This window comes from Rhinopithecus bieti, unplaced genomic scaffold (assembly GCF_001698545.2).
Source record: "Rhinopithecus bieti isolate Rb0 unplaced genomic scaffold, ASM169854v2 scaffold_54, whole genome shotgun sequence".
Classification (NCBI taxonomy): Eukaryota; Metazoa; Chordata; class Mammalia; order Primates; family Cercopithecidae; genus Rhinopithecus; species Rhinopithecus bieti.
This window is the reverse complement of record NW_016803233.1, coordinates 921,849-946,614: the sequence shown is the minus strand read 5'-3', so window position 1 is coordinate 946,614 and position 24,766 is coordinate 921,849. Positions and strand designations below refer to the sequence as shown.

General features: G+C 39.2%; 1 protein-coding gene across 19 annotated transcripts in view; it reads right to left on the bottom strand.

Moving 5' to 3' along the window:
- Window positions 1-24,766, bottom strand: part of CYRIB (CYFIP related Rac1 interactor B) — a 134,014-nt gene that overhangs the window by 40,629 nt on the left and 68,619 nt on the right. For 9 of the 19 annotated variants that reach the window (XM_017870550.1, XM_017870671.1, XM_017870559.1 and 6 more), the window contains 2 exons: window positions 23,226-23,311; window positions 22,029-22,067 (listed from right to left, as the gene is read on the bottom strand). The gene's annotated coding sequence lies outside the window, so the exon portion shown is untranslated. Of the gene's footprint in view, window positions 1-20,495; window positions 20,577-22,028; window positions 22,068-23,225; window positions 23,312-24,766 lie in introns of all 19 variants that reach the window. The other 10 variants (XM_017870649.1, XM_017870598.1, XM_017870684.1 and 7 more) reach the window with 3 other exon arrangements.

The following is a 24,766-nucleotide window of genomic DNA, read 5'->3' as shown; positions in this document are numbered from 1 at the left end:
GCAAATGTAAATAAAGCAAAACATAAAACAATATTTTTATTAAGAAAAAAAGACAGCTTGCCACTCACTCTCATTATAAGAAGCTTGAAAAAAGTTACACTTCCTGTCACCTGTGGCATCCCCCTCTTCCACCTACTCTCCAACGTCAGCACATGTTTCTAACTGTAAGCTTCCCACGAGGAAATAAATACGAGTGTGTAACAGTTACTCGCTTTAGAGGTCAAAGTCTGATGTATGGAAACAAAAATTTCTTATAAAATGTTAAAAAGCCATCTAATTTATTCACATATGGTAAGTACTGAATGGTTCTTCCCTTTTGAAACAATATTCCCCAATGGGGAGGTGGAGATCTATCTTCTTTTATATTAATTTTCTATTACACAGAATTTCAATGGTCTGATTTTGTACAATACTTTACACAAATGGATTAGGTGACATTAAGCTAAGAGGGAAATATTTAATATTTCATCTTAATTACCTTATACATTGTAACACATTTAATAATACCAAGCTTTTATATTAAAGGAAAGGATAAACATTTTCCTAAATCATCACACCCAAATAATAACCTCAAATTGGTTACTAAAGTTATTCAATAGATGTTGGAAGAAACCATTTGGAAGTAGCATATTTCACAGCTTTAATTTTTAAAAGCTTTCCAACATATATGGAATGACTGTTTCCAAACATATATAAATTTTCTCACTAACGAGAACTGAGACCAAATACACAAAAAATTACCTAGTGGTATCAATACTGCAACTACAGATGAAAAATATATCATGAGAAAGGACTATAATTACTTTTAGTAGGAAAAAGGCAGCACACCATTTGGTTTTAGGAGTTTAATCTATGGAATCAAACCAGAAATTGGAGCTCACTAGCTGTTTGACCTTAAGAATGGTAGTTAATCCTTCTGGGGACTCATTTCTTGATTGGTAAAACACAGGTAATTTTAATAACTATCTCAAACTGCTCTTATGAGTGTTAAATGAGATTAAGCACTGACTCAGCTTAGTGTCTGGCACACAGAAAACATTTAATAAATACTGGCTGTTGCTGTAATTGAAACTTAAATATCACAAAATAACCTTTTAAAAGCAATAATGGCTCTGTTTCTTTTAATATAAACCTGAGTCCTTATCAACACATTCCAATGTTATAAATCAGAACAAGGCCCATATTTGTCAAGAATATTGCTGAAATGTTGTCCTAAAATTAGTTATATTAACAGGAAACCATCATCAGGTATGCATGGAGAAGAGGGAGATTAGGCTTCCTTACCTTTTTACCTGTATGCACACAGTCCAACCTTGGGAAAAATTTTGGAACTAGCCAGGTATGTCTGCTCCATTTTCCTACAGCTCCTTCTGTAAACTTCTTCCTCTGTATATGGTTCTTCTTTCCAGGCACCCAAGGCTAATGTGATCCTCCCCTCCTCATACTTGGGAGTATGATCACTACATCAGACTTCATCCTGACCTGTTTACTCTCATAAGGATTGAGAATTTCTTGCCTATTTATCCCATACACAGACACTTAGTTTGAAAATGGCTCAGTTGGCTGGGCACGGTGGCTCATGCTTGTAATCTCAGTACTTTGGGAGACCAAGGCGGGCAGATCATGAGGTCAGGAGTTTGAGACCAGCCTGGCCAACACAGTGAAACCCCGTCTCTACTAAAGGAGGTGGCGGTTGCATGGAGCCAAGATCACACCACTGCACACTCCAGCCTAGGCAACAGAACTAGACTCCCTCTCAAAAAAAAAAAAAGGAAATGGCTCAGTTTATCTAACACAGTGTTTCTCAGTCTCAGCACTATTAACATTTTGGGCTGAGGAGTTCTTTTATTATTGGAGTCTGTCCCACATTGCAGGAAATACAGCAGCATCCTGCATTTCAATCCACTAGATACCAGTAGCTACCCCCCATACAAACTGTGACAATCAAAAACGTCTCTAGATACTGCCAAATGTCTCCTAGGGGCAAAATCACCCGACTGAGAATCACTACAACAACTGTTGTCCAGTGCAAAACTTCGCTCTACCACATAGCACACAGTACGGATGCTACATACGCAGCACATATCACAATGTCTCTTTGAACAAAAACTCATGCAATTTTCAAAGCTCTAAAAACAGTCCCATTATAACATTATCGGTTCTCCTATCCTTTATAAGAATAAACAAAAAATTAAAACCATAACCCTATCTTGCTATATTTTAACCTGGCCAAAAATCAAACAAACAAACAAACCCTGCTGTCCTCTCACTGTGACTGTTTTCAACTAATATGACAGTAGTTAATCATCAGCTTAGGTGGGACCAGATTGCCTGGGTCTGAAACCCAGCTCTGCCACTTCCAAGCTTTGTGACTTTAGTCAAGTGTTTTTTAACTTCTCCATTCCTCAGTTTTCTCAGGTTTAAAAGCTGCATATTAATAATATTCACCTCAGAGGGTTCCTAAAATCATTAAATGGGTTAATATAAGCACCACATTTAGCTCCATACCTGGCAGTTTATTTACTATTACTGTTGCAGCTGTCAGAGCAACCTAACTATGGGCTCTATTCCCAGCAGCAGAACTTATGGAATGTGAGGCGTGGGCGGATGTGGCAGTCATGCTTCCTGCCACAGAGGATGGCAGTCTGTCACAAGAGAATGAACCAATATTACAGTGCAAGGTCTCAGAAAGTGTCCTGGAGTCATTAATTTCCATTCATTCCCGAGTTCCAGCTGTCACTTCTTTCAGTCCAGTTGCTTGATTTTCCTCTGGTTTTAAGATACCCTAGTTTTTTTAAACCAATATCCCTTTTAGCTGTTGAGTTGGATTTCTGCCATCTAAAGGAGACTAGTAAGATTTCTAAGTTTTGGATGAATAAATACATTTGATATGAAAGATACCAAAGGATTTAAGACTTTTTTTGAGACAGGGTTTCACTCTTGTTGCCCAGACTGGAGTGCAATGGTACGATCTTGGCTCGCTGCAATCTCCGCCTCCCAGGTTCAAGTGATTCTCCTGCCTCAGCCTCTCGAGTAACTGGGATTACCGGCATGCACCACCACAACCAGCGAATTTTGTATTTTTAGTAGAGACAGAGTTTCTCTGTGTTGGTCAGGTTGGTCTTGAACTCCCAACCTCAGGTGATCCACCCGCCTCAGCCTCCCAAAGTGCTGGGATTACAGACGTGAGCCACCATGCCCAGCCGGATTTAAGATTTTAAAGCAGACTATATAAAAACTAACCCAAAACACTATTAATATATTTTAGAGATAACAAATATTATCATTGAGAATAATAAACTAAGTCTTACTATCTGAATTTAGAAGGGAAAAGCTAAAGAATCCTCTTTCAAATTATTTTCTATTGTAATCTTTGGATTTAAACTAAATATTGTATTTATTAAATAAGCTAAAAATAAATTTAACACAAATTTAATACACAGAAACCAGACACGGTTTACCTCAAGAGTTGTCCTATTTCTGGTGGAATGTTTTTTTACTATGAGCCCTTACATTAGACATTTGTTTCCACGTTGACAACTTATCTGGAAAGGAACACGCCCTTCCTGGCTGGAAGTCTGTGGAATGCATTTTTAAGCTAACAAAAGGCACTTAAATACATTAGACCATTTTCCCATAAAACATCTGAAAAGAAGTTTCCTTACAGAAGAATAGCCAATAGAAACAACTATACCCTACCATTACTATAATATTTCCTCTATCTTTCTAGAAACTTCCTAAGAGATGTTATTACTTCACTTACTTTTTCCTCCTCAAGGTACTTTTTAATTTTGTCTCCTCTTCCTAGAATGCTAGTCCCAAAGATTTTCCCATGACTGGCTTCTTTCTATCCTTCAGGGCTCATCTCAAAAGGTTTCTCTTTGAAGAGGCTTTTCTCTGCCAACCTCTTCAAAGGAGTTGCACCAGCTGCAGCTTCTACCAGTGATAATCTTCTACCTACTGCTTCACCCAATTTATTTCTTAAGCATATTAATCACAATCTGATTTTCTCTTAATTGTTTAGTGTCAGTTTTCCTCACATCCAGCTTATAAACATATTAAAGATCTGTGAGTGGCCAGTGAGAAGGAGGGGGAGGAAAGAAAAGTAACAAACACACTGACCAGCTTCACTTTAAATCAGGGTTTCTTAAACTCAGCAATACTAACATTTGAACTGTACTATTCTTTGAGGGACTGTCTAGTGCCTTGTAGGTTTGTTCAGCAATATTCTGGGCCTCTGCCCACTAGATATCTCTTATCACCCCTGCTCTCAGCTGTGACAACCAATAACGCCTCCAGACATTGTCAAATGTCCCCTGGGAGGCAAAACTGCCTGTTGTTGAAAGCTGCTGCTTTTAACATACTACCACCAACCTGAAGTGCACCCTCAGTTTGCTACCTCACTCAATCTCCTCTCCCACTTTCCCAGGTGATTATTCCACACATTTAAAAAATTCTTACCTTCCTTGTGATCTCTTCAAAAAAAAAGAAGAAGAAGAAGAAGAAGAAAACCACAAAACCCCAACAACCCATCCTCCATTCTCACTTGCAGGAAATGACCTCACTGTATTTTTCACACACAAAACACAGAAGCATCTACCTTTTCTACCACCCTTTCTTTAGTAACCACACGCCCATCCTCTGTACCTGTTTCCTGAAGGACAACCTTTCCTCTGGGGCACTACTCCCACTTGCCTTTGTCTCCTCAAGGACTTCATGTTCCCTCTACTACAACATCATCGTTCTTGTCCTCTTTATAGAAAGACTTGTCAAATGAACTGTTGGTAGCTGTTTCTTTCCACTTTCCAAATTTCTATTCTTTCAACTCATTCCAGTTTGGCTTTTATGCCCACTACAATAAAGCTGCCCCGTCAAGGTCGCTAAAACTTGCATTTGGCTAAATCTAAAGGACAATTCTCACACTTCAACTTACTGAACTAGCAGCTCTTGACCCAGTTAATCACCCACGCCTTCCTGAAAACACTTTCTTCAAAATTTGACATTCTGAACAATATATTGTCTTGAGTTTCCTTCCTGTTTTTCTTTTCAGTACCCTTCTGTTTAGCATACATATATTTATTTCTTCCATCTTAAAACAAACAGAAATGTACCTTGATTCTATTTCCGTCACGAGCTCCCACCCTATTCCCTTGCTTCTCTTTGCAGCAAAATTCCTCAAAAGGAATAGTCTAATACTCAGCTTCTTTTATTTCTCTCCTTTCATTCTCCGTTAAACCCACTGCAGTGTGGCTTTTATCCCCATCCCACACCACCAAAACTGCATCAGGTTTTAGTGGGATGGGAAGGCCATCAGGTAACTTCCATGTTGCTAATTCCAATGTCAATACTCCGCCCTCACACCTTACCTCGCCTGTCAGGAGTATCTGCCCTGACACTCCCCTCATCCTCCTCAACACACTTTTACCATTAGCTTAAAGGGCAGCAAGTCTCAGCTCCCCAACTGCCACACCTCCCTACTTCTTGCCACCCTAACTTCTTGCCAGGGTTGCTGGTCTCCCTGTTTCCACCCCAGCCTCCTCCTATAATCTCTTCCACATATAAGAGGCAAAGCACTCTTTTAAACATATAAATCATCCTTTCTCTGCTCAAAGCCATGCAATGACGCACTAACACACTCAGAATAAAATCCAAATCCCTTACCAGGTCGATATGATTCAAATTTGTGTCTCCACCCAAATTCATTGACAAATCAAAGACAATGGGGAAAAAATGCCTCGAAGGCATCTCAGACCTTTGTGGCAGCCCCTCCCATCACAGACTCAGAGGTCTAGGCGGGTAGAATGGTTTCACAGGCCAGGCCCAGGGCCTGGCTGCCCTGGGGACACTGCTCCCTAAATCCCAGCCACTCCAGTTCCAGCCATGGCTAAAAGGGTCCTACATTATGTCTCAAGCTGCTGTTTAGGCAGGTACAAGCCATAAGCCTTGCTGGCAGCTTCCATGGGTGTTAGGCCTGCAGGTGCGCAGACAGCAAGAAGTGTTGAGGCTTGGGAGTCTCTGCCTAGATTTCAGAGGATGTATGGACATGCCTGGATGTTCAGGCAGAAGTACACTGCAGGGGCAGAGCCCTCACGGAGAACCTCTTCTAGGGCAGTGCACTGGGGAAATGTAGGGTTGGAGTCCTTACCAAAGCACTGCCTACTGTAGTTGCGAGAAGGAGACCACCCATGCTCCAGACCCTGGAATGGTAAATCCAACAACAGCTTGAACCATGCACCTGGAAAAGCCACAGACACTCAATGCCAGCCCTTGAGAGCAGCCATGGGAGGTGAGCCCTGCAGAGCCAGAGGGGCAGAGCTATACAAGGCCTTAGGAGCCCACCCCTTATATCAGTGTGGCCTGGATGTGACACATGGAGTCAAAGGAGATTATTCTGGAGCTTTAAGATTGAACAACTGCCCTGCTAGGTTTCAGATGTGCATGAGGCTTAAAGCCCCTTTGTTTTGGCCTATTCCTCCCTTTTGGAAGGGGAGTATTTAAACAATGCCTGTACCCTCATTGTATCTTGGAAGGAACTAACTTCATTTTGATTTTAAAGACTCATAGGTGGAAGGGCCTTGTCTCACCTCAGGTGAGACTTTGGACTGTGGACTTCTGAGTTAATGCTGAAATGAGTTAAGAGTTGGGGGACTACTGAGAAGGGTTGATTATATTTTGTAATGTGAGAAGGTCATGAGATTTGGGGGGAGCCAGGAACAGAATGATATGATTTGAATTTGTGTCCCTGCCCAAATCTCATGTCGAGTTATAATCTCTAGTGCTGGAGAAGGAGCCTGCTGGGAGAAGACTGGATCATGGGAGTGGACTTCCCCCCTTGCTGCTGTTGTGATAGTGAGTTCTAATGAGGTCTGGTTCTTTTAGAGGGTGGGGCACCTCCCCATCTCTCTTCCTCCTGCTCTGGCCATGTAAGACGTGCTGCCTTCCTCTTTGCCTTCCGCCATTCAAAGTTTCCTGAGACCTCCCCAGTCATGCTTTCTATACAGCTTGCAGAACCATGAGCCAATCAAACCTTTTTTCTTTAGAAATTACCCAGTCTCAGGTAGTTCTTTATAGCAATGTGAGAACAAACTAATACAGGGGTCCTACAAAATCTTACATAATCTGCCCCGACACACTCTGGCCTTATTGCCCTTCACTCTCCACTGCACACATGCACATCTAACCACAAAAGCCTGTTTGCAGTTTCTGCTGCTCAGTAAGGCCTCACCTCTCTTCAGAGAGAATCCTTGAGCTACCTACCCATCTATAAATGCCCCTTCCATCCTCCTGTCTATCCCCTTCCCAAATTGATGGTGTGTACCATCTAACACACATTCCTATTATTCTTATCTGTTTACTCTGTCTTCCTCTGACTAGGCAGGGGTTTTGTTTTGTACACTCTCTATCCTGAGCACTTAGAACAATGCCTGGGATGTAGTTGGTATTCATAAGTATTAGCTGAAAAAATACATGATTAAAAATAGAGAGGCCACACACAGTGGCTCATGCCTGTAATCCCAGCACTTTGGTAGGCCGAAGTGGGCAGATCACCTGAGGTCAGGAGTTTGAGACCAGCCTGGCCAACATGGTGAAACCCCATCTCTACTAAAAATACAAAAATTAGCTGGGCAGGGTGGCAGCTACTCGGGAGGCTGAGGTAATCCCAGCTACTCGGGAGGCTGAGGTAGGAAAACTGCTTCAACTGGGAGGCAAAGGTTGCAGTGAATCAAGATCGCACCACTGCACTCCATGGGCAACAGAGCGAGACTCCGTCTCAAAATAAAAATAAAAACAAAATCCTATGACCCTTAAGAATTATACTACATCCACTCTGCCTGCGCTCTCTAAATGGAACAACAAAGCCTAGGTGATAGCACATCTGTTTACAGCACGGTGTACTCAATATTCTAAGCCCACTATTGAGACCTACTCCTCAGCAAAAAAATATTCATTTCAATAAATTACTGCTCACTGACAATGCACCTACTCACCCAGGAACTCTAACGGAGATGCGTAAGGAGATTAATGTTGTCTTCGTGCTGCTAACACAATATGCACTCTGCAGCTGATGGATCACAGAGTAATTCTGACTCTTAAGTCTTATTATTTAGGAAATACATTTCTTAAAGCTAAACCTGTCATAGATAGGGATTCTTCTGATGGATCTGAGAAAGGAAATTGAAAGTCTTCTGGAAAGGATTCACCATTCTAGATACCATTAAGAACCTTTGTGATTCATGGCAAGGGGTCAAATATCAACAGGAGTGTGAAAGAAGTTGATTCTAACTCTCACGGATGACTGTGGGGGGGGTTCAAGACTTCAGTGGAGAAAGGAATGGCAGATGTGGTGGAAATACCAAGAAACTAGAGTAGAAGTTCATCTTAGAAGGGCCTTTAAGATGTGACTGAATTGCTGCAATCTTATGATAAAATTTGAGTGGATGAGGAGTTGCTTCTTATGGATAAGCAAAGAGAATGNAAGCTAAACCTGTCATAGATAGGGATTCTTCTGATGGATCTGAGAAAGGAAATTGAAAGTCTTCTGGAAAGGATTCACCATTCTAGATACCATTAAGAACCTTTGTGATTCATGGCAAGGGGTCAAATATCAACAGGAGTGTGAAAGAAGTTGATTCTAACTCTCACGGATGACTGTGGGGGGGGTTCAAGACTTCAGTGGAGAAAGGAATGGCAGATGTGGTGGAAATACCAAGAAACTAGAGTAGAAGTTCATCTTAGAAGGGCCTTTAAGATGTGACTGAATTGCTGCAATCTTATGATAAAAATTTGAGTGGATGAGGAGTTGCTTCTTATGGATAAGCAAAGAGAATGGTTTCTTTCCTTTGTTTTTTTTTTTTTTTTTTGAGACAGAATTTCACTTTGTCACCCAGGCTGGAGTGCAGTGGCACAATCTTGACTCACTGCAACCTGAGCTCCCGGGTTCAAGCAATCCTCGTGCCTAAACCTACTGAGTAGCTGAGACTACAGGTGCAAGCCACCACAGCTAGCTGATTTTTTGTATTTTTGTAGAGATGGGGTTTCACCATGTTGCCCAGGCTGGTCTCAAACTCCTGAGCTCAGGCAATCCACCCACCTTGGCCTCCCAAAGTGCAAGGATTACAAGCGCGAGCCATTACGCCCAGCTGAAAATGGTTTCTTGAGATGAAATCTACTCTGAAGATGTTGTTTAGACTGTTAAAATGAGTATTACATCAACACAGCTGATAAGCACTGGCAAGGTCTGAAAGTACTGCCTCCAATTTTTAAAGTTGTACTGTGGTTGAAATGTTACCCAACAGTATCACATGCTACAGAGAAATCTTTCCTCGAAGAGTCAACTGATGTGGCAAACTTCATTGTTGTATTATTTTAAGAAATTGCACAGCCACCCAACCTTCAGCAACTACTACCTTGATCAGTCTGCAGCCATTTACATCCAGGCAAGACCCTCCACCAGCAATAAGGTTAAGACTCGCTGAATGAAGGCTCAGATAATTGTCAGCGTTTTTATCAATAATTTATAAATTAAGATATGTACACTGTTTTTAGACATAAATCATATCAATAATCTCAGTAACCCTTCTGAAAATATTCAAGACACCACCCTCATCAAATATTGCCCAACGTCTGCTTACTGAACTGATTCTAAGAAACTGTACCATCACTTGAAAGCAGGTCAGGCGCAGTGGCTCACGCCTGTAATCCCAGCACTCTGGGAGGCCAAGGTGAGGAGATTGAGGTCAGGAGTTTGAGACCAGCCTGGCCAATATGGCAAAACTCCGTCTCTACTAAAAATACAAAAATTATCCAGGCATGGTGGCACATACCTGTAGTCCCAGCTACCCGGGAGGCTGTGGCATGAGAATCTTTTGAATGAGGGAGGCGGAGGTTGCAGTGAGTCAAGATTGCACCACTGCACTCTACACTCTGCAACAGAGTGAGACTGTCTCAAAAAAGATAAAATTAAAAAAGAAAAAAATGAAGAGGAGAGGAGAAGGGAGGAGAGAAGAGAAGAAGGAAGGATAGGAGAGGAGACCGGAAGCAAGCAAATGTCACCAAAAGGAAATGAAAAGGTGGGAAGAAGAAAAACAAAAGGGACCTTTGAAGTCCCGTCATAGTTTCTTCCAGCGGTAAGATAGCTAGGGCTCCAAGCTCTAGCTTCTTGTGGAACTCCCAGCAGCAGTGCATTGTTCGGCCCCCTTCAAAGGTCTGAGACTCCAGGCCTATGGGGTTCTTCCTTCAAGCTCCTAAATTCTCCCAAATCCATCTCTTCTCTTTTGTTCCCTGAGAAAAGTAATTGCTGTTTCTTGTGGTTTCTATTAATATATAAGTTACCTCAGCAGTCTCTTCTGGCTCAGGTTTCCAACACTTGTGAACTAAATACATATATTAAAATTCCTCATTTTAAAATGATTTCTGCTTTCCTGGTTGGAATGTGATATTAGGGAAGTTCTACAGAACAGCTTAATCCTTAACCTTACTAACACTATCTAACTCACTACTATCAAGTACTAGTTTAGCTATTAATAAAGTGATCCTTTGATTCTCCATCTTTTGTGAAATGTAAAGGAAGAGACAGAGAGATTAGTACAACAGGATTCAGGTATTCCTGGGTGCCAGTGTTAATATCAACATAGTAGTACTAAAATCTCCCCATGAAGCCCTAGCAAATGTTAAGATCCATATATTTTAATTTTGGCTACTAAATTACATGTAGTTAAGTCACTTGACTTAAAGAAATGTGATATAACAATGGAATAAAAATTGGGAGGCTTGATTTCTACTCCTGACTATCATAAAATGTGTGACTTTATGCAAGTCAGTTTACTTGTTAGACTAAATCTCTTACTGAGTTTCTGGCTATTATTCCATATCCATTCCACTGCATCTTGCCTAATGCTGACATCTAGTGGATGGATACACTTAGACTTCATATTATAGAATGAAAAATCTTATTTCACCTATTTCTGTTGGGCCATGTGCAATGGATATAATAAATTAGGAGACTAATACTGTTCCTTACATGGAAGTGAAACACAATAAAATAGTATTAGATCAGATTGTCATGTTATCTTTGAGTCTGATTCAAAGATTACTGGCACTTTTCCATGATTCCAGCCATTAAAAGTTAAAAAACCTTCTGTATAACAGGAGGTAGGAAAAAGGAGTTTAACCACCAAGCAAATTACTGTCAGAGCCACATATTTAGACCATGAAAGCACAGAAACACATCCTGTTACAATGGCTTGCATCAAGCACAGACAAAAAATATGTAGACGGGCTACTCCAAAGGCTCAAGGCAAGTAATACAGAAGTTTCTGGAATGGAGTATGATGGAAATATGCAAAACAACAACTCAAAATGGCCTATTTCATAAGGACTTACTATGATAGTTTCTCTTGAAAATACGTTATCATTAAACAAATACAGTATTCTGAATTCATTTTGCATACATTATTTTAAAATCTATGAATGCAAAATAAATTTTATTTCATGTCAACAACTCAAAAGAAAAGCCTAGTCACACAAGTCCACTGTCACATTTAATTACCAAAATTGTTATACTTTTTTTGTGTGTGTGGAGTAGCGTTCTGCTTTTAACTATGGCTTTCTTTATACATCATGCTGTAAAATAAATATACGTCAATAGTTTCAATGACTAGAAATGGAAATATTTTAGAAAAGTTTCATTATATATTTCTAAATTATACTAGGCTGATGTAAAATGCAAGAGCAATGGGCACAATCAGGTGGAAGTGTAAACTACTATGACAAGTTTGGGAAATCAGTCTGATATTCCTTCTGAAGTTCATGTGCAATATTCACACAATGAACTGTAATACTGCACAAACAAATTAACTCCAGCTACATACAATAAAAATGAATAAGTGAATTATAATGCTATCGGAAAACTGTACACAATATAATACCATTTAATCAAACACCATATTAAAGATACTAGTTATTTATAGGGCGAGACAATCATAGGATTGGGCAACTTTAAAGACCTGAGAATTATTCTAGTTCCTCAATCGGTGGATTCGTGGGAGTCTTATTTTTAGGCTTCACAATTTACAAATGAAGTATGCACACTCTTGTATGAATCAGTAATTTTAAATGTTCAAAAATGTAAAGCCATTGATGCTGAGAGAACACGTATGTCTCACTGAAAGATGCCCAAGAAAAAAGCTCAGAATGGAATTCAGGTGCCTATCCTTTCTAATACACATGCTACAATACATGGATGATCAGGTTTTTTAAATTTATCATTATAAAGCCTCAGATACTGCCATATATTTAGCTTTTACAGTATCAGTGGTAGTAGTTGTTTTAAATCAAACAACGTTTACTTAGCACCTGTCTGCCAATGGCTATGATGAATACTGAATATCTGGTGCTGAGGAATTCACAGACAAGTGGAAGAGACCAGACAAGCAAGTGTGGGTATACTTTCATAAAGAAACAAGCAAAGGGCATTCTGAATACACAGAAAACGGAATACCTAACCCAGTCTTGGTAAAGTAAATAAAAGCTTCCCAGAGGGGCTGATTCTTAATTCTTTCTTGTTTGCTATTTATTTAAATTAGGAAGTAATTCCAACATAAAATACAAAAACAAAAAAAAAAAAACACTATTCACAGTCTTGTCACCCAGATTAAAGCTGTAACAATTTGGCAACAGTTGCTTCAGATGGCCTACTTTTCTATGTGTGCAGTTGACCTCCCAACCTCTTTCAATCAACTTTCCTCCCTTCCCCTCCTCTCTCACTGAAGATAATTAGTATCTTTTTTTAAAATAATTATTAGATAGAGATGGATTCTCCCTATTTGCCCAGGCTCGTCTTGAACTCCTGGGCTCAACCGATCCTTCCACCTCAGACTCTCCAAGTGTTGGGATTACAGGCATGAGCCATCACACTAGGTCTTCTTTTTTTCCCAGCATGGTTTTCCTGCCAAACATATTTTAAGATTTTTTTACTCCAAAGTTATATATTCATCATAAACAATACAGTATTGTTCTGCTTTTCAATTTGCATACATGATATACTGTGCATATTCTTTGAAAACTGGATTTTCTCACTCCATGGTTTTTAAAAATTAATATTCATTCATTTTAGCTATTACATACTATTCGATTATTCAAAGAAACCAGTTTATTCATTCCTCTACTGAATGATGAGGTTTTCCACTTTTAAATATTAACAGTTATGCTTTACACCTCCATACACACACTATATATACTTAAGCTCATGTACAAGAGTCCTATAGGACAGCTATCTGAAAATGAAAAGGCAGCTGTAACTTTACATGGTGCCAAATTGCTCTCCCAAGTACATCCATCAATTCTGTTCCATAGGCAGAAAGAGTTCCAATTTCCTGTCCTCCAAAACCTCAAGTTTAATTTTTGGAGTCTGAAATATCTCTGATGTTTAAATTTGTCATTTTTTATCAGTAAATATATGCACCTCTTTGTATTATATGTTTATGGGCCATCTGTGAAGTGTATATGCATTTCCTCTGCCACCTATGGTCTTTATTTTTCTGTTGTTTCTCAGCCCCACTCCTACCTTTCTGCACTGCTGGGGCTGAGAATGCAAATGACATTTCCCAGACATCTTTGCCATCTGGGTTCCTGTTAGACTATGTCAATAGGAGGCACTGGAGGGCGAGAAGACAGGAGGAAGAGAGAAGTTACTGATTAGAACAGGCTAGCAGTTGTTGTAGGAACAGTGTGAATAATATCCAATACCCTAATTAGGGACAGGTGCAGCCTGTAGGTTCCAGCCTAGTGGTGGCAGCAGCTTGTCTCTGGCAAAAGCAGCATCACAATTTCTTATTTTATTTTTGCTACTCTGTTCTCTCCCTTGTTCCTTTTGCTCTTCCAGCTTTTCTAATATCTTTGTAACCAATCTTCTATATTAAATTGTTTGAAATATCCAGAGTGGTAAGTTTTCCTAACTTAACTTCAACTGTCATACCATTCTTTTTCCAAACTGAGTTTTAGAAATATATATATATATATTTATTATTATTATTTTGAGACAGGGTCTTGCTTTGTCGCCCAGGCTGGAGCATGGTGGTGTGCTCATGGCTCACTGCCAGCTCGACCACCTTGGCTCAATCGATCCCCCCACCTCTGCCTCCTGAGTGGCTGGGACTACATGCCCGTCATCATCATGCTCGGCTAATTTGGGGGGGGGGGGGGGGGGGGGGAATATTGTTGCTGTTTGTTTTTTTCATGGGGACAGGGTCTCATTGTGTTGCCCAGGCTGGTCTCAAATTCACGGCCTTAAGCAATCCCCCCCCACCCTGGCCTCCTAAAGTGCTGGCATTACAGGCATGAGCCATCACACCTGGCAGCTTTAGAAATCCTGGATACCAACCTTTTAATGCTTATATACAAGGCAGATACTTTCTCCTACGCTCTAACATATCTTAACTTTGTTTATGGTGTTTTTCGTAACAGTCCAGTTTTTCATCTTCGTGGTCTGTGCGTACTGTTTAAATAAAAATTCTTCAAAATTGCCTTATTCTTGCCCTTTTATTCACTCATGTGATTGTCAAGTTCTACAAAAAAATTCTGATGGGATTTTGATTTGATTTTGCATTAAATTTAATTGCCATCTCTATAATTTCAATCATTTTGTCATTTAATCTATGAATATGACAGATTACATTCCTGAGATCAACTCTACTTGGTTGGTTATTTATTAATTTATGAATAAATGAATGAGGGTGAATAAACAAATTTAAAACAGGGTCTTGCTCTGTTGCCCAGGCTGGTCTTGAACTCCTAGGCTCAAGCAAACCTCCTACCTCAGCCTCCCAAGGTGCTACAATTATAGGCGTGAGCCACTATGCCTGGTTTATTTGGTCATTTAAAAAAATAATATTCCTAGATTTGGTTTTGCTAACATTTCACTTTGGATTATTTTGTAAGGCTGACCGGTAGTTTTTTTCTCTGTTCCTGTCTGGTTTCGCTGTCGAGCCTATTTTTATAGACAGACTTTTTCTATTATTTGGGACAATTTATAAACAATACAATGTGTCAGTTATTCAATGAGTTTTATAGGAAAGTTCTTCCAAACATTTAAGAAGTCTACATCTGTTTCATTTTTTAAACTCTAGCCTCTAACAGACATTCCGTCACACAGCCGGTATTCAATATATATTTGTCAAATTAATGAATAACGAACAATTCAAGTAAAAAGCAGCTTATTTATCCAAAAAGAAAATACGTAAACTAAGGGCATCCCATAGAGTAGGTTTAGGTCAAATGAAACAAAGTGCAACTTAATAAATTAGGGAGTAAGTTTATAATCCCTTGGTCTTACCTACGAAGGGATAATTCAAATATAAGCTCTATAAACATCAAGAAAATCAAGGACAAGGTTAACAGACAAAGGTTTATTGCTAAAACATTAAAGCTAGCCTAGGCAGCAATGATATTTTCCCACAATACTCTTTACCACCTCTGAACTAATCTCCAATGGTGTTTCTCGTGTTCTTATGCATTATCACAATGTGAGTGCAAATCCTTAAAAATCTTGATGACCAAAAGTCATCTTCAGAAGCAGCAATTTTAGTTTTCTGTTTTTGCACAGAGAATAACTAAGGGCTACAGAGACATTCTCATCCATTACTTATAAACATGCCACCCACCTCCCCAGAGTGAGAGTCTCTGGAGCCTCTTTCAGTCACCAAACAGCAGCAAAAGAGCAAGGAACTTAAGGACCCACTGCCAAGTAAACAGGCCCTGTGGCAGTGAAAGGATAAACTGTCCATCATTCTTTCTTCTCCTCCGAGATTTCACAGGAAAAGGAGAAAGTGCGGGAAACAGGAGGCCTACAATCGAAAGGAAATCTGCCAGAATTTGGCATACAGAAGTAAAGTGCCATTCCTAGTCAACTCACTATGACTGAAATAGATTAGAGATTCTTAAAAATTGTTCTGCTTTCTCTCATAATTTGAGTTAAAAGATAAGGTATTCTCTGAAGTTAAGTATCCCTTAATTTCTGGGATTGACTAGGGGCTCTTCTCAACACTATAGTCACTGTGAAGAGTGAAAGACAACAGGCAGAATGGCTTTATATCCCATTCCCAATAAACAAAGGAATCTCAGACCAGGAAGGGACAGTTCACAGTCAAATGGAAGACCCACCCTTGACGATTTAACCTTAGTATGAATCTATTCTACAACATATCCACACGAAGTAGCCATCTCACCATTGCTTAAATACTCTGCATGACTTAAATTTTAGACTTTGGTCAATTTTTAGAAAAATTTGTAGAAACTTAAGCCAATTACTGAATAAGCACAATTAAGACATGAATTCTACCCTCGAAAACCATACAATCCTTGTATTAAACTGAAATTCACCCATTTGTTAACTTCTCCTCCTTGGTTTAAAATCTCTTTGGCCTCCTAGAAATAAACTGAACACAATCCCTGTGCTATTTAACAAATCATTAAATATATTAAGTATCTTAAAACAACAGACAAATGAGGTCAAAAGTTACCCATCAGATCATGTATGTTCACATTTGCAAAGTTACAAACAAGACATCTCCTATCTAGTAATGCCAACCAAGAATTTAGCTTCTGAGTAGAGTTCAGAAGTGATTTTCTAGGTAGGGACAGGCATGGTGGGTGGCTAATGCCTATAATTCCAGCACTTTGGGAGGCTAAGGTGGGGGAGGATTGCTTGAGCCCAGGAGTTCAAGACCAGCCTAGGCAACATAGCGAAACTCCATCTAAATTTGTATTTTTTGAGACAGTTTCGCTCTTGTCACCCAGGCTGGAATGCAGTGGCGCAATCTTGGCTCACTGCAACGTCTGCCTCCTGGGTTCAAGTGATTCTCCTGCCTCAGTCTCCCAAGCAGCTGGAATTACAGTCCTTTGCCACCACACCCAGGTGATTTTTGCATTTTTAGTAGAGATGTGGTTTCTCCATACTGGCCAGGCTGGTCTTGAGCTCCTTACCAGGTGATCCACCCGCCTCAGCCTCCCGAGGTGCTGGAATTACAGGCATGAGCCACTGTCCCTGGCCCCCATCTAAAACTTTTTTTACGTTTTTTTTTTTTTTTTTTTTTGAAGGGAATACTCATCACAAATACCTTGTTAAACATTATAGGCTAAAGAACCAAGGGCAGTGGAAACTTTTTTCCCTGAGTGTGATCTTAACTTCTGTTTCCAAAGTACCCCCCAGAGGGCTTTGCGTGACGTTAGTGCTAATGTTAGGTCAATAAATGAACGCTTACTGTGGCACATACAATTCATCCAAAACAATTAAGAAAATTTCAAGTGTTCCTAAAAGAAATTAGTACTAAAACTTCTAAGTTAGAAAAAAAATTTCACTGGAAAAAAACTTAAGAAAAGCTATAAGTATGTTATGGATGGTTGGACGCAGAAGCTAAAAGTAAAATAAATTTTAAAAAGAAAAAAGTATGCTTATCAGGAAAAGAAGACAGATTTTAAGAAATGTTCTTAAACAGTTTTCTACAGTTTGTCAGGTCTTTCTGTTCTAGCCTTGTACACTAACGGAATTGAATGCAAGGGAAATTACAGAAGGGCATAAATGTTTTCCTTCAACTTAATTTAACAGAACTAAAATTAAAATCATTATCTTAAATGTATCTCCTCCAGGCTTATCATAACCAAACAGAATACAAAACATATTTTCTTCTCTTAGTAATAGAATTTTAAAGATATGTACTTGAATAATTTTCCACATTAAGAAATTAGTATCTCTTACAGTGCTAAAAAGAGTCCAGCAGAGGTCATTCATTTACATTCTGATGTTGCCAAGGAGTTCAAGACCAGCCTAGGTAATTATAACTGAATACACACATTTTTGCTTTCCTTTTTTTTTTTTTTTTTTTTAGAGTCTCACTCTGTCCCCCAGGCTGGAGTGCAGTGGCACGATCTCGGCTCACTGCAACTTCTGCCTCCCAAATCAAGTGATTCTCGTGCCTCAGCCTCCTGAGTAGCTGGGATTACAGGCATGTGCCACCACGCCTGGCTAATTTTTGTATTTTTAATAGAGACCAAGTTTTGCCATGTTGACCAGGCTGATCTCGAACTCCTGACACCTCAGGTGATCTCGATCTATCCACCTCTGCCTCCAAAGTGCTGGGATTACAGGCATGAACCACTGTGCCTGGCCTTTCATTATATCATTTTTTAAAAATACAATTTTACTTCAGAAAGAAGTAAAATTTTACAGCAGAAAGAGATCCCACTCGGTAAATTTAAAAAGCAGGTCCCATAATTATTTTCAAATGACAAATGACAAGGCCAGATACCTTTGTAAATAATTTTGTAAAAGCTAGTTCATTTTATTCTAAAGGCTGATTTATACAAAATAGGAAGAAACCTGTTTTCTTAATACTGTGGAATAAGCTAATTGTAAATGAAATGTTGAGGTCATTATTAGGACCAAATACAATATGTGCATATCATATAAATTTTTTGAACTAAGTATGCCATTAATTATTACAGCTTTTAGTTTCACAAAGCATATAAAAGGAAATGTTTATATAAATCAAAGTTCAAATCACTAAACCATTTTGAATTTTTACTGTCAACCTAAATAACAGAGAGAGAGTAAAACAAAGAAAAGATGTTTATTTCAGAACAGAGCATTGCAACAGGAATATGCATGACATAGTAAACTATGCCATACATATTCAGGGAGGTAAAGGAAGACAAAGGCTTCAAAGGAAAAACAAGGGTTATATAATAGTTTTGAAATAAATATCCTTAGCTACAAAGATCGGTAACAAGGGTGACACTAGTTGGAGGTTGAACAGGCAGATGCTGGGCAGATGTCCTTGCAGAAGTATTATTTTGTGTAAGGTGGTGATGGCCTTTGTGTAAGGATATGGTTTTTGTAGTCTCTTTCATTATCAAGCATATGAGTGTGAGAACACTCTTCACAGCCTTCCCTGGCTCTGTACACAGCTTCCCTGGGTTTCCTTAACATTAGTAACTCCATTTTGATTCTGAAGACTTTCACTACCACATGTCTAAGGTCGCTGGGAGAAAAAAACGGAGAAAAGAAATGGAGAAAGGGGATGACAAAGGACAGAAAATCTGAGCCCAGACTAAAGGGTTTGTGAAATGACTTGAATGAGCTAAACTCCCTAATTTTATGAAAGAAGGGAAATAAAGACTAGAGAAACTTGTTGACTTGGACAAAGCAGCAAATGAGTAAAAATGTGGGGCTTAATCCACTGACTCTGGCAGTGCAGCTTTTGAGAACCTCTTTAAAACATGGCATCAGGCCCAGATCACATCAAAAGAATCAAGCACCACCACAATGAAGGAAACAAAAACGAAAGTCAGGTTCCCCACTATGTCCCCTTTAAAATGATTGTTAATGCTGTTTTTGCCATTCATCAAACTTCAACAGACCTGCCATTCAATTTGTAGTCAGCTGTCAGCTGCTGGGCAAACACTGCGATTCAGGGACATCATTCCAGCCGCTTTCTAGATCAGACTGACACTTACCACCATACAGCTTATACTACTGATGGAACTGCAAAACAGTTGGTGACTTTCTGTAAGTCTCTACCTTTTTCTTTTTCAGAACACAATTATCAGAGCACTACTATTTGTATCCTTCCTATGGCAATGATGGCATTTCTCTTCTTAAAATTTTGGTGTCTCATACTGATATTTGGGCTTTGGGAAGACGGTTTTTTTGAGACAAGGTCCCATTCTATCGCCTGGGCTGGAGTGCAGTGGCATGATGTAAGCTCATGGCAACCTCTGCCTCCCGGGCTCAAGTGGTTCTTGTGCTTCAGCCTCCTGGGTAGCTGGGATTACAAGTGCGTTAATTTTTGTATTTTTAGTAGAGATGGGATTTCACCATAAGGGCCAGGCTGGTCTCGAACTCCTGGCCTCTAGTGATCCACTCACCTCGGCCTCCCAAAGTGCTGGAATTACAGGCGTGTGCCACCACGCACCCAGCCCTGATACTTGTTTTTTACATATTTACTTCATGTTCTTTGAAGGCAGGCACTCGCCAAGGCTCAACATTTATTTTCTACTCCCTTTCTCCACAAAATTTGTTGTTTCTGTTATTATGGACCAGCAAATAGAAGCTTCTTCAAAGCTATTTCACAAACTTCTAGCCTACACCATTAGGATACTTTTTTTTTTTTTTTTTGAGAGACAGTGTCTAGCTCTGTCACCTAGGCTGGAGTCAGTGGTGAGATCTTCACTCACTGCAACCTTCCCGGTTCAAGTCATTCTCGTGCCTCAGCCTCCTGAGTAGCTGGGATAACAGGCAGGTGCTACCATGCCTGGCTGATTTTTGTATTTTGAGTAGACACAGGGTTTCACCATGTTGGCCAAACTGGTCTCAAACTCCTGACCTCAATCCACCTGCCTTGGCCTCCCAAAGTGCTAGGATTACAGGCATGAGCCACCGTGCCCAGCCTGTAACTACTTCTTTAAGACTAGTTATATAGAATATGAAAAACTACACTTACTGAAGTATGATGCAGAAAGGTCTAGCTGAATTTTCACTAACTGAGGTTCTTAATATGGGGGTCCATAGAGAATTCAGGGATCTGTGAATATGGATGGGAACCTTTTCACTAAACTCTATACAAAAATTAACAATTCCTTCAATCAAGAATATAAGTAACAAACCACAGTAGTATCAGAAAACCTATGAATTTGTCATTAATAGAAACCATGGGTATTTTCATATTACAATTTTTGCATACAATATCTATTTAAAATTATGATACACAGTATATTTACTCCTAATGCTTATTCTCTAACATGAGAAACACACATATTAATGTAAGAAGCACACATATTACTATTTGTTAATGGCTTTTCAATTCAATGTTTCCTTCTTAATCCTATGTAGTTTACTTCATACAATCATGAATCATTATTCTGAGGCAGGATTCATAGGCTTCATAAGATTGCCAAAGAGGTCCTTGGCACAAAAAATACTCATTAAGAACCTCTGATCTGTAAAATACAGAGTAAGCAAGGTGATAACGATTCTGAAGGACTGTCACAGTAGTAACTGTTGTACCAGCTCTAACAAAATGATGGGCTGGATTTTGTTTTGTTTTATTGTTTTGTTTTCTGACACAGAGTTTCACTCTGTTGCCCAGGCTGTGGGCCAGGCTGGTCTCTTAACTCCTGACCTCAGGTAGGTAATCCATCCACCTTGGTCTCCCAAAGTGCTGGGATTATGGGCTTGAGCCACCACGCCCACCTTTGTTTTTGTTTTTTGAGACAGGGTCTGGCTCTGTTGCCCAGGTTACAGTGCAGTGATGCAATCATGGCTCACTGCAACCTGGACACCCCAGGCTCAGGTGAGCCACCACGACTGGCCTGATGAGCTAGTTTTGAAAAAATATACTCTGTTTACAACTAAGAAGAACATGGAAAGGGATTTTAAGCCAGTCATTTTCACTTCAGAACACAAAAAGTCTGTCTGTAAAAAAAAAATTATGTTTTGAATACTTAATAACTTGTTATAATTAAAACAATTGCAGAATTACAAATGTTTAAGTACTCAGGACCCTTTAACAGCAACTACCTTTTATGGTAACGATTCTTTGCTTCTAAAAAAAATTTTTTTAAAAAAGGACCAAAACCAATAATGGATAGAATTCTTAAGATTATGTGTAAAGTGTCTTCCCTTCTGTTTTCAATGAAAAAAAAATATATGTACATACATATACTTTAAACTACTAAAATTATGGCTTAGAACTTTCTTGATCAACTATACTGGTGACAGCTAAATTGACTTAATTCAAAGGAAAACACATACCTCTCCTACTGAACGAAAGCTGTTAAAAAAAAGTTCTAATTAATTTACATTTTCCCCACCAGGTCCTATTCTAAGTCAAAAACTAACCAATCGATATTTCCTAACAACATTTTTAGTACCTCAATATTGTGTATAGAACATTTCCCTTAAATTATATGTAGTTTATTGAAATCATAATTTTTATTTACATTTGGATAATCATTTCCCCCAAAGACATATTTACCTTCAGCCAGTGCTGGTGATTCTGTCCTTGTCCTTCTATCTGTTTAAAGAAAGAAAAAAAAGGAAGACAGTCTAAAATATTAGTATATTTTAAAACAAGTTTTTATTACAGTTAACTTTCAAGTTCACGAATGCCATCATGCACATGCACACTTTATACATACACACATATATTTATTTATTTCCTTGGATTAACTCAACCACCACTTATGGAGGACCTATTTAGAGTAAGGCATCAATATTAAGCCCTGAAAACAACAATAGGTTAAGACAACCCAGTTGTCACTGTCAATATACTCAGAGAGTAAAAAGTGTATGAAGACAAGTACACAAATCTCATCATAGCTTATGAAGCAAAGGGTAAGAAAAGGAAAGTTAGTAATTCCTCTTTAGTCTTAGAGCAGGGGCCTACAACTATCAAAAGAGGCATATTTATATATTCTTATCACAGTTTAAGTTCATTCAGTTTCAATGTATTAATAATCAGTTTTACTCAAGGTACTAAAATCCTTATTCCATGACAATAACCTATTATTTGCCAGGGACACATCTGGCAAAATTCAAGTGAACCACAAAGCCCTCTCTAGAATTGGTTTTATTATTTCACTCATTCATTCATTCATTCATTTCTGTAGAGAGAGGGTCTCGCTATTTTGTCCAGGATGATCTCCAATTCCTGGGGCTCAAGTGAGTTTCCTGCTTTGGCCTCCCAAAGTGCTGGAATTACAGGCATGAGCAACCATGCCAGGCTTGGTTTTACTATTTCAAACACACAATTTTAGGTAAAATGGAATCTTCAGAATGAGTATATTATAACTTTGCAAATAAGGTTATAAGAAGCAAATAAAGACATTAACCCCTTGGAGAAGAAGGTATGGATCACTCTATCAGGAAAAAGCCTCATGTTTTCACTCTAGCTGAGGTACCTCCTCCTGACTGTACTATCTGTGGTTCACTTTCTGCTCTGGGGCTTTGCAATAGATGTCTACAGGACTTCTTCAGCTATCCAGAGACATAAACAAACCTGAAAATTTGAAGGTGTTAACACCATGGGCAACCCTTAACCAATGAGAGATGGCATCTAGCAAATAAATACCACCTTCTTCCCAGCAAAAGGCATATCTTTATTGCTTTCTCAGAGGGCTTCCTCAGGATCAAGCCCCAGGTGCTCACAAAAGTGAGCAGCTCAATAACGCACCCTTGGATTGGCGTTCCCTCTTTCCTAGTTCACTTGTTCCAGTCCTTCAACTTCTGTTTCTTGCTAACAGGTATGCAAATGATTACCTGTAAGAAAGCACCAGTCTCAGTTTCTGCTTTGTGGGTGAAACTAGGTCAATACACTTGATTTCCACGATACCATAATCCCTTTTCATCCTACCTCACTGGATGCTCCTTCTTAATTTCGACTACACTTTCTTGCACACCCCATATTCCACCCAAACTCTCACTACCTAAAATCCTTGTGCCTACTATTTCCTACTAACTCAAGGCGGAAGATTCTGTTGCCTGAGCATTATCAGATCTACTACTACTTCATATTCAAGAAACTAGAAGAGAGGTTGCAAAAATGCATATGGAGTTGGCTGGCTGGGGCCATCTTAGATAAGTGTTAACCAGGCAAACAAACAGTTGTGTTTATCTAAATGGTGCCACTGTTGTCAACATGCCATGCTAAAAATACAGGTGATCCAGAGCTCAATATCCATGTGAAACAGATTTTAGACATGAGCAACTAATGAAATAAGTCTGACACACTCAATAGGCCAAATGAAACAGTCTAACGGCTATACGTGGAATAGCCATCAGTTTGCGACTTCTGCTGTAGAACTTCACATTGTCTACAATTTATTATTTTATTTAATAAATTATTTATTTTGATACGGAGTCTCGCTCTGTCACCCAGGCTGGAGTGCAGTGGCGCGATCTCAGCTCACTGCAAGCTCCGCCTCCCGGGTTCACACCATTCTCCTGTCTCAGCCTCCCAAGTGACTGGGAGTACAGCCGCCCGCCACCATTCCTGGCTAATTTTTTGTATTTTTAGTAGAGACGGGGTTTCATCGTGTTAGCCAGGATGGTCTCGATCTCCTGATGTCGTGATCTGCCCGCCTCGGCTCCCAAAGTGCTGGGATTACAATTTTTCACTTTTCTCTATGAGTTAGTTCACAAACGGGAGTCACATTCAAAGCCCAACCGCTCTAATTTTCCTCAAAAGCTTGCCTTGGATCAGTATTACCAGAAGTGAAATGAATAAACACTTTTTTGCTTTTTCTGCCAAAGATAAAACTTCCTTCCCTAAGGCCCACTGCAGGCACCCAGAAATAAACAAAACAAGTGGCTTGACTGACCACTTTTATAAACAATAGCAGAAAAAACACGGCTACTTTGCATAAAACCATGAGGGAAAATTCAATTATTAATTCAATTAATAAATAATTATTAATCTACTAAAATAAAATTTTAATTAATAAATCAAGACACAATAAAACACTTGTAACTGTATTCATCCTCAGAAATCAAGTATCAGGTCATAAGTAATAAATATTAACTAATATTTAAATTGGACAATCCAGGCACCTAAAATCTACAAACCTAGAGATTCTTCAAGTTAAGTGCTAAACTTTACTTGCCTCCAGCAAGACATGAGTTATGATTTCAGACCATTCTGTCAACCATGTTTATAGCTTTGTAGTATTTCATATGATGGTACATAAATCTCACTGCTGGCCTCGTGCAGTGGCT